This window comes from Eufriesea mexicana, unplaced genomic scaffold (genome assembly GCF_001483705.2).
Source record: "Eufriesea mexicana isolate 0111107269 unplaced genomic scaffold, ASM148370v2 scaffold124, whole genome shotgun sequence".
NCBI classification, from domain to species: Eukaryota; Metazoa; Arthropoda; class Insecta; order Hymenoptera; family Apidae; genus Eufriesea; species Eufriesea mexicana.
The window spans coordinates 3,017,912-3,024,054 of record NW_016908357.1 but is presented as its reverse complement, the minus strand read 5'-3'; the positions used below and the strand labels follow the sequence as shown (position 1 = coordinate 3,024,054).

Genomic DNA, 6,143 nt, shown 5'->3' with positions numbered 1-6,143 from the left:
TCTGTTAGAGAACCGAGGAGCCTCAAGTGATCTCTCGTGTGCCCGGTTCATTGCGAGGTTACGGCTCGGATGGTGAGAGCGACATCCGGCCGTTGAACACGCGAATTCTTTCGTCTGTGCGCAATCGACAGTGTTGTTTCATCGGGACAAGGCTTTGGCAGGATGCTGATGTTATAGAAGACAGTGTTCGACTTTTGGGCGGAACGTTTCCGACGGTGAAATCGAATGGATTCGACGTTTGAGCGGAATGGCTGACGATTTCGGGTCTCGGGTACACTGAGACCTCGTCTATCCGGAGAATCTCGCTTCTCGGCATGAGAGAGTTCGAGCAGCATCTTTGAACGAAGCATCTGCGCGTATCCTATCGAAGACTATCGTTCGGAGAAGTCGTACTCGTCGACGAGATGACCGCGAATCCGACAGAGGAACGGGAAGTAGCAATCTGCTAAAAGGTTCAGTGTCGAGCGTCCCTGCGACAATGGCGCACAGTCGAGAATCGAAGCGATAGGGCCGAACGTGTGCTTTCGATAATGTCGACGGCCAATCCGAGAGACTTTCCGCTAGTAGATACCGACCTGTCAAAGACCGTCGCGTATCATCATGAGCATCGATTCCTCTTCGAACTGGTGACCCAAAGGAAATTGTTTCTGGTACTACGATGTCACGTTAGACGAACGAACTGCAAGATCAAGTAGAATCGAAAAGCTGATGCCGCAACTCCGCCAGGGTAGTTCGAAACCAGCGTTTTCGAGTCCTGCCTAGGTCTGGGCTTGGTGAAAGTGTTCAGGATTATCGGAGGCCCGGAACGTGTTCAGATCACGGAACTGATCTCGAACGAGCAACCAGCTGAATTCTCACGCTTTCTGTAAGTACTCGAATTCTCCTTGTCTACCAGAACCGATAAATCTCGTAGAGGAATAATCGTGAAGTCAATTCTCTTGAAGCAGTACTTGGGTATCGCTCGTAACTGTAGTCGCGAAACGTAGAGAGTCAGTGGCACGTAGATTGCGCATCCATACCACGTCAGAGAGTAGGCAATTTGATAATCGAAAGAGGATTACGAGGCGAATGATTTAGCGCAATTAGCCAGATTTCGTAAGTGGATGAAACGGAGGAACCTCTTCTCTCCAGTCTGGTAACTAAATGGATTAAAACGCCCGTCGCGTTCGAATGCCTTCCCAGGCCAGCGCGATGCGGCACCTACGTACCCCGTTACGGAAGAATCTCTCCCTTGGAGACACGCGCACGTCGTTCGAACGAAAAATTAGTCGACGTATCGTGAGTCACGAAACTGGACGAAACTCGACGAAATTCCGGAAAAAATCCCACGAAAATCCAAGACGCGAAACCGTGCGTCCAGCGCCGTCGCTCTCGTTCAATTCCGATTCCCAGCCGGGATAAGCGTCGGAGCTGGAGATTCGGCGAAGATCAAAGGCCATTTTCGAAACGCTCTGTACCGCGTATCGCACGGTAACACGTATCGTCGATGTGAGAAAACGACATATGCAAAAGGCTTTTTCACCCTGGAACGTTGGCGATACGTTGGCGATACGATGGCGATACGATGGCGATACGATGGCGATACGTTGGCGATAGGTTTTGGATACGTCGGCGATACGTTGGCGACGCGCTGTCGAAGAAAGGAAACAGCCCGTGTGCGTAGGGCACACGCATTAATCGGCGAACGGCCGTACAAGTGGCACTGGAAATTAGCGAACAATTAGCTCGCCCGGTTTATGTTTTCTAAACAAGCGCGGCCAATCGACGGCCCATTATTTCGAAGCATTCGTGCAACGCGCCTATCAAGCCTACCAACTTACCTACCTACCTACCTACCTACCTCTAACGTGTACGCAAGCTTACCTAAGTGGCTCGGGGTTCGAGTGTGTCCGAAGTATCCGAGCAGTATTCGAGCGTGGTAGTACTTGGGCTTTTCGAGTATCACGGCTCGAAAAGAGGAACACCGTGGAGGGGCTCGGAGAAGGGGTCTTGTAGTGTTTCGTTGCGCTTAAAAGGAGGGGGTTTTACGGAGAGGGTTTCGCTGCAAGGCAGCTTTGGTGTTGCAGCCTCTTCAAACCTCGTGCAAACACTCGGGGACAGGGCGTTCGCCTGGTACGACGATTAATATCCCAATAAGGCCTCGTTCACGGGGCTCGCTCTACCAAGCTGCTTCGTTCTTTATTCATTGTATCGCAGCTCCTCCCGCGGGATAAACTGCCCGATACCAGGCCGGTTCCGTCACTTTTTCTTCCTCCGCGACTTTTCTCCGTGTTTTCTTTCAGCGGAGGGAAGGCAGACCGTGTCTTTTTCTCGCGTCACGCGCCCAGAATTGATTATTTTTCTCCTTAGTCCGAATTATCGCGTGGTCGGATCGATTCGCCGGATGGAGAAACGTTCCTCGGCGAGGATAGAGCGGGGACTTTGGGTCGAGACCGTGTCGGAGGGAACTTTCGTTACGTCGAATTTGTTGCCGATCGTAACGGGGGCAGCTGACGAGCAAATTTTACAGCGGGCCACGCGATTAGCATACCTATCACTCTGGCCGACGCGTGTCATTTATTCGCGAGAGACTACGGCTGAAACGTGGCTATACAGCGACGGTAATTACCGATCAGACCGCTGAGATGTGGCCACGTATCCGCGCGAATACAGAGATATCGCTTGATTAGTCCATCCAGCTCCCGTTTATGCACGCTCCGTTTTAAGTGTCCCGCGTTAAATGTCGCCCCGTTTTACTGACAGAGAGATAAACGAAGCTACCTGCAAAATTTCCCGTCGCTACGACGATGTGTGCCGTTAATTAACCGGCAATGAAAGATTAGCGGCCAGGGGAAGCCGTTTGGCTTTCATGGCGACTATAAACAATAAGATATCGCGCGTACATCGGCACAGGTATATCGCTCTTCTAATTGACCGCTTCCAAACGTCCCTTATCTCGGTCGGGCTTTTTAACCGATGAAAATTCATGTTCGACGAAAGAGAGGGAGCGAGGGAGAGAGAGAACAAGCGAAATAAGTCGAGGCAGATATTCTCGCTTCGTAAATATTTGAAATAAAAAGAAACCGAGGTAAAACCGGGGAGACACTCGAATCCAAGGGAGCGCGTGCATTCGCTGTCCTCTTTTTCATTTTATTTTCCCCGCTACGGATGCTGGAGTTCTCGGGGCATTATTACGCTACTTGATTTCGCATCGTGCCAGCTGTCTCCGATTATTCGCCATAGAAATTTCGGGGGATTCGAGTTCAAAGGGGACCCCGCGGTCCTCCGCTAATATTTGAGGAGGCCCCGTGTAGAGTCTTGGGTCTTACCGGACGCTAAGCTCCGGCTTCCGTTGTACTCTTCGACATTCTTTGCCTTTTACTCCACGTTACAAATATCTCGATCATCTTCCTCGTGTACCAACGCCGTCTCGGTGTATCTCACCGAACCTTCTCGACCCCTTCTCGACCCCTTCTCGACCCCTTCTCGACCCCTTCTCGACCCCTTCTCGACACCGTGGACGAGAAATTTTTCATCGAGTCGTCACGCGTGACGGAAGCGAAGAAACTTGGCTCCGTAAGCTTAAAATCCGTCGCGCGCTCGTTAAAATACCTTCCATCGCGGATCCCAAGGGGCACCGGCGAAACACCGAAACTCGGGGCGAGATCACGCGAGTAAACCAAAGTATTCCAAGTATCCGAACAGGGGTCGAATGGTTCCAAATTTCCTGCCACTTGTCACGGCACTTTCCATTCGTTGTTAAACTTTCCGCTCGCTGACGCTTCGTTTCGTGCAGGCCATCCTCGTCGTTCGCCCTCAACGGATCCCATCCCCCTCGTTTCTCGGCTTTCTCGTTTAACCGACAGTGATCGGTGAATCGGTTGGTCGTAGCAGCGAATCGAAGAATCGATCTGCTGCTCGATGGGACGGCGATTAACGCCGGTCCAAGAACGAAGCTTCTCGATGGAATATTTCACGGATGCGCCAAAGGTTCCCGTGGCAGGCTCTGTTTTAAACGATCCACGAGCCGGAGACCACCCCTTCCGCCTGTTTTCCTTCCTCCTCCCCCCGTGGGCCCGTCTCGCGCCAAGAATCAGCGATAGTTGGCCAGATAGCACTCGCAGCGTTACAGGGCTTGCACCGTGGCGGGTGGATGTCGGTTATACCAGCACACCCTTTCGTGTCTTGGTATCCTCCCTCTGTGTTGGACACCGTGCGTGAACACGTACGACGGTATCTGCCTTTCGAGATACGTGTACGTGTGCGGTTGCCACACGTTAGTCACTCGCACCGAGAATACGCGTACGCGTGTACGTGCAAGACGTTATCTACCCTCTGGAACAGCGTGCGCGCGTGTGCGCGCGTGTACGTGCGAGCGGTACGTGTGGCCGCGAGGTCGAGGATGGGGCTAAAGGTGGTTGGTATCTTGTTGGAGGGCGAGAAATACGAGCCGGCCACGAAGCTCTTCCAGAGGCTCGCGTGCACGCCGATCGAGCTGCAACGGAGAAAGATAGAGGCAGAGGGTGGCGAGGAAGGGATAGAGCGTGGCCGGGGGTTGCTCCGCCTGTTCGCACCCCCTTTTCGCTGTGCTCTTTAAAAAATTAGCTCCTCGATCCGTGCGCCAGCCGACACCGAGCTCGCGGCTTTTTATCTCGTCGCGTTGCTTTCTTCTTGCTGGCCAGCCCGGCTAGCGTGACTGCATTTTTCCACCGGCTAATTTACGCGCGATGAAACAATCGCGGAATCTATAATTACCGCGGGTACTCGTGAATGCCGACAGTTTTGTCCAGTCGGATGCGAGGGTTCGGAATCGGGCAACGGAACGATTTTGATAACCACGCGACGGGGGTAACAACTCGTCCGATTGCCAAGCCGTCGAATAAAGAGGATAGAATTCCGAACGTCCGGTGAACGCGCATTCCCTATTTACCAGAGGGAGACAGAGGGAGAAAGAGAGAGAGAGAGAGAGAGAGAGAGAGAGAGAGAGCGATGGAATCGGCCAAGAACGCGATCGCTCGACCATTTTTCCGGCGATTCCATTTTTTTCATTCGCGCACGTGTGAATACGTCGAAGGGCGCGCACGAACGTGCGCGATTGGCGTTACGAAACGGCCGCGCACCGTGAGCGCAATAAATCAAGATAAAGTTATGATAAACAAATTAGTCGGCGCTGCCGCCCCTCACCGGTGTTATTGTCTATCGTATATCTACCTACAAATTACCAGCCGTCCCGAACACCTCGGGGTAACTGCTACTCGCAAGCCCAGTGCCCGCGTCGTAGTCGCTCACACGTACGGGGGTTGAAGGAAATTCGAGGGGTAACTCGAAATTAATGCACCACTTCCTCCCGACGTAACCTCGAATTGCAGTGTACCAACGTGCCCTTTATTCATTCCCCGAGTTGAGGCCGAATTTTCGCTAGCTCCTTCCAAGATACACCCCGATTTTTCCCACCGAATTCGTCTCCATTTCGCTCATCGCACCGAGTAATTCCTCGAATACTTTTCCCTCGCTTTTTCCCTTTAATCTCCACGCTAGCTGTGAACGGCAACGAATCGCGGAAGCAACGAGTTTCTCCGCGATTTCGAGTGGAACCGTGTCGATTTCGGGAAAAAATCCAGCAAGATCGATGAAATCCTGCGCGGCCGAGGTCGCGTGTATACAACGGTGTTCCGAAAAACCAGGACGGCCACGCTCGCTCGCTAATCTATGTAAAATTAATCAACTACTCCATTTGACCGTTTAGCAGAGTCTGCAGCGTCGAATTTTGCGGCGGAACAGCGGTCATGACATTGACCGAGCAATTTCTATCGGCTACACCTCGCGGCGGGTTTAATTGGCCGATGACGATATTCCGTGTCTCATTATCGACGGCAGCGTTCGCAACGGACGAAAGGTGCGACGTATCCAGTCTTTTACACCAGATCGGAGATATCGGTTCGCGTCCCAACCCCCGCTATACTATCTCGGAAAGGAACGACGACGTTAATTCGACTCGTTGGCCGCGGCGAGTCGGACTTTATAGTAAAAATATACGAGCGACGGGCAGGTGATGCGAGCATGGCGGATGATCGCGTGCCGTTTGCCTTAGGTAAACTCGCAGAGGCGTCTTCGAGTTGCACGCCGCGGTATTTTCTTGCGCGTCTCGTGAAAGGGGCGGATGG

The 6,143-nt window shown here is 52.6% G+C and overlaps 1 protein-coding gene across 1 annotated transcript in view; it reads left to right on the top strand.

Annotated features, from left to right (window-relative positions):
• The first annotated feature begins 806 nt into the window (after positions 1-806).
• LOC108555474 (fez family zinc finger protein 2) overlaps positions 807-6,143 on the top strand; it is a 20,831-nt gene continuing 15,494 nt past the window's right edge. The window contains exon 1 of the mRNA XM_017911127.1: positions 807-865. The gene's annotated coding sequence lies outside the window, so the exon portion shown is untranslated. The remainder of the gene's footprint in view (positions 866-6,143) is intronic.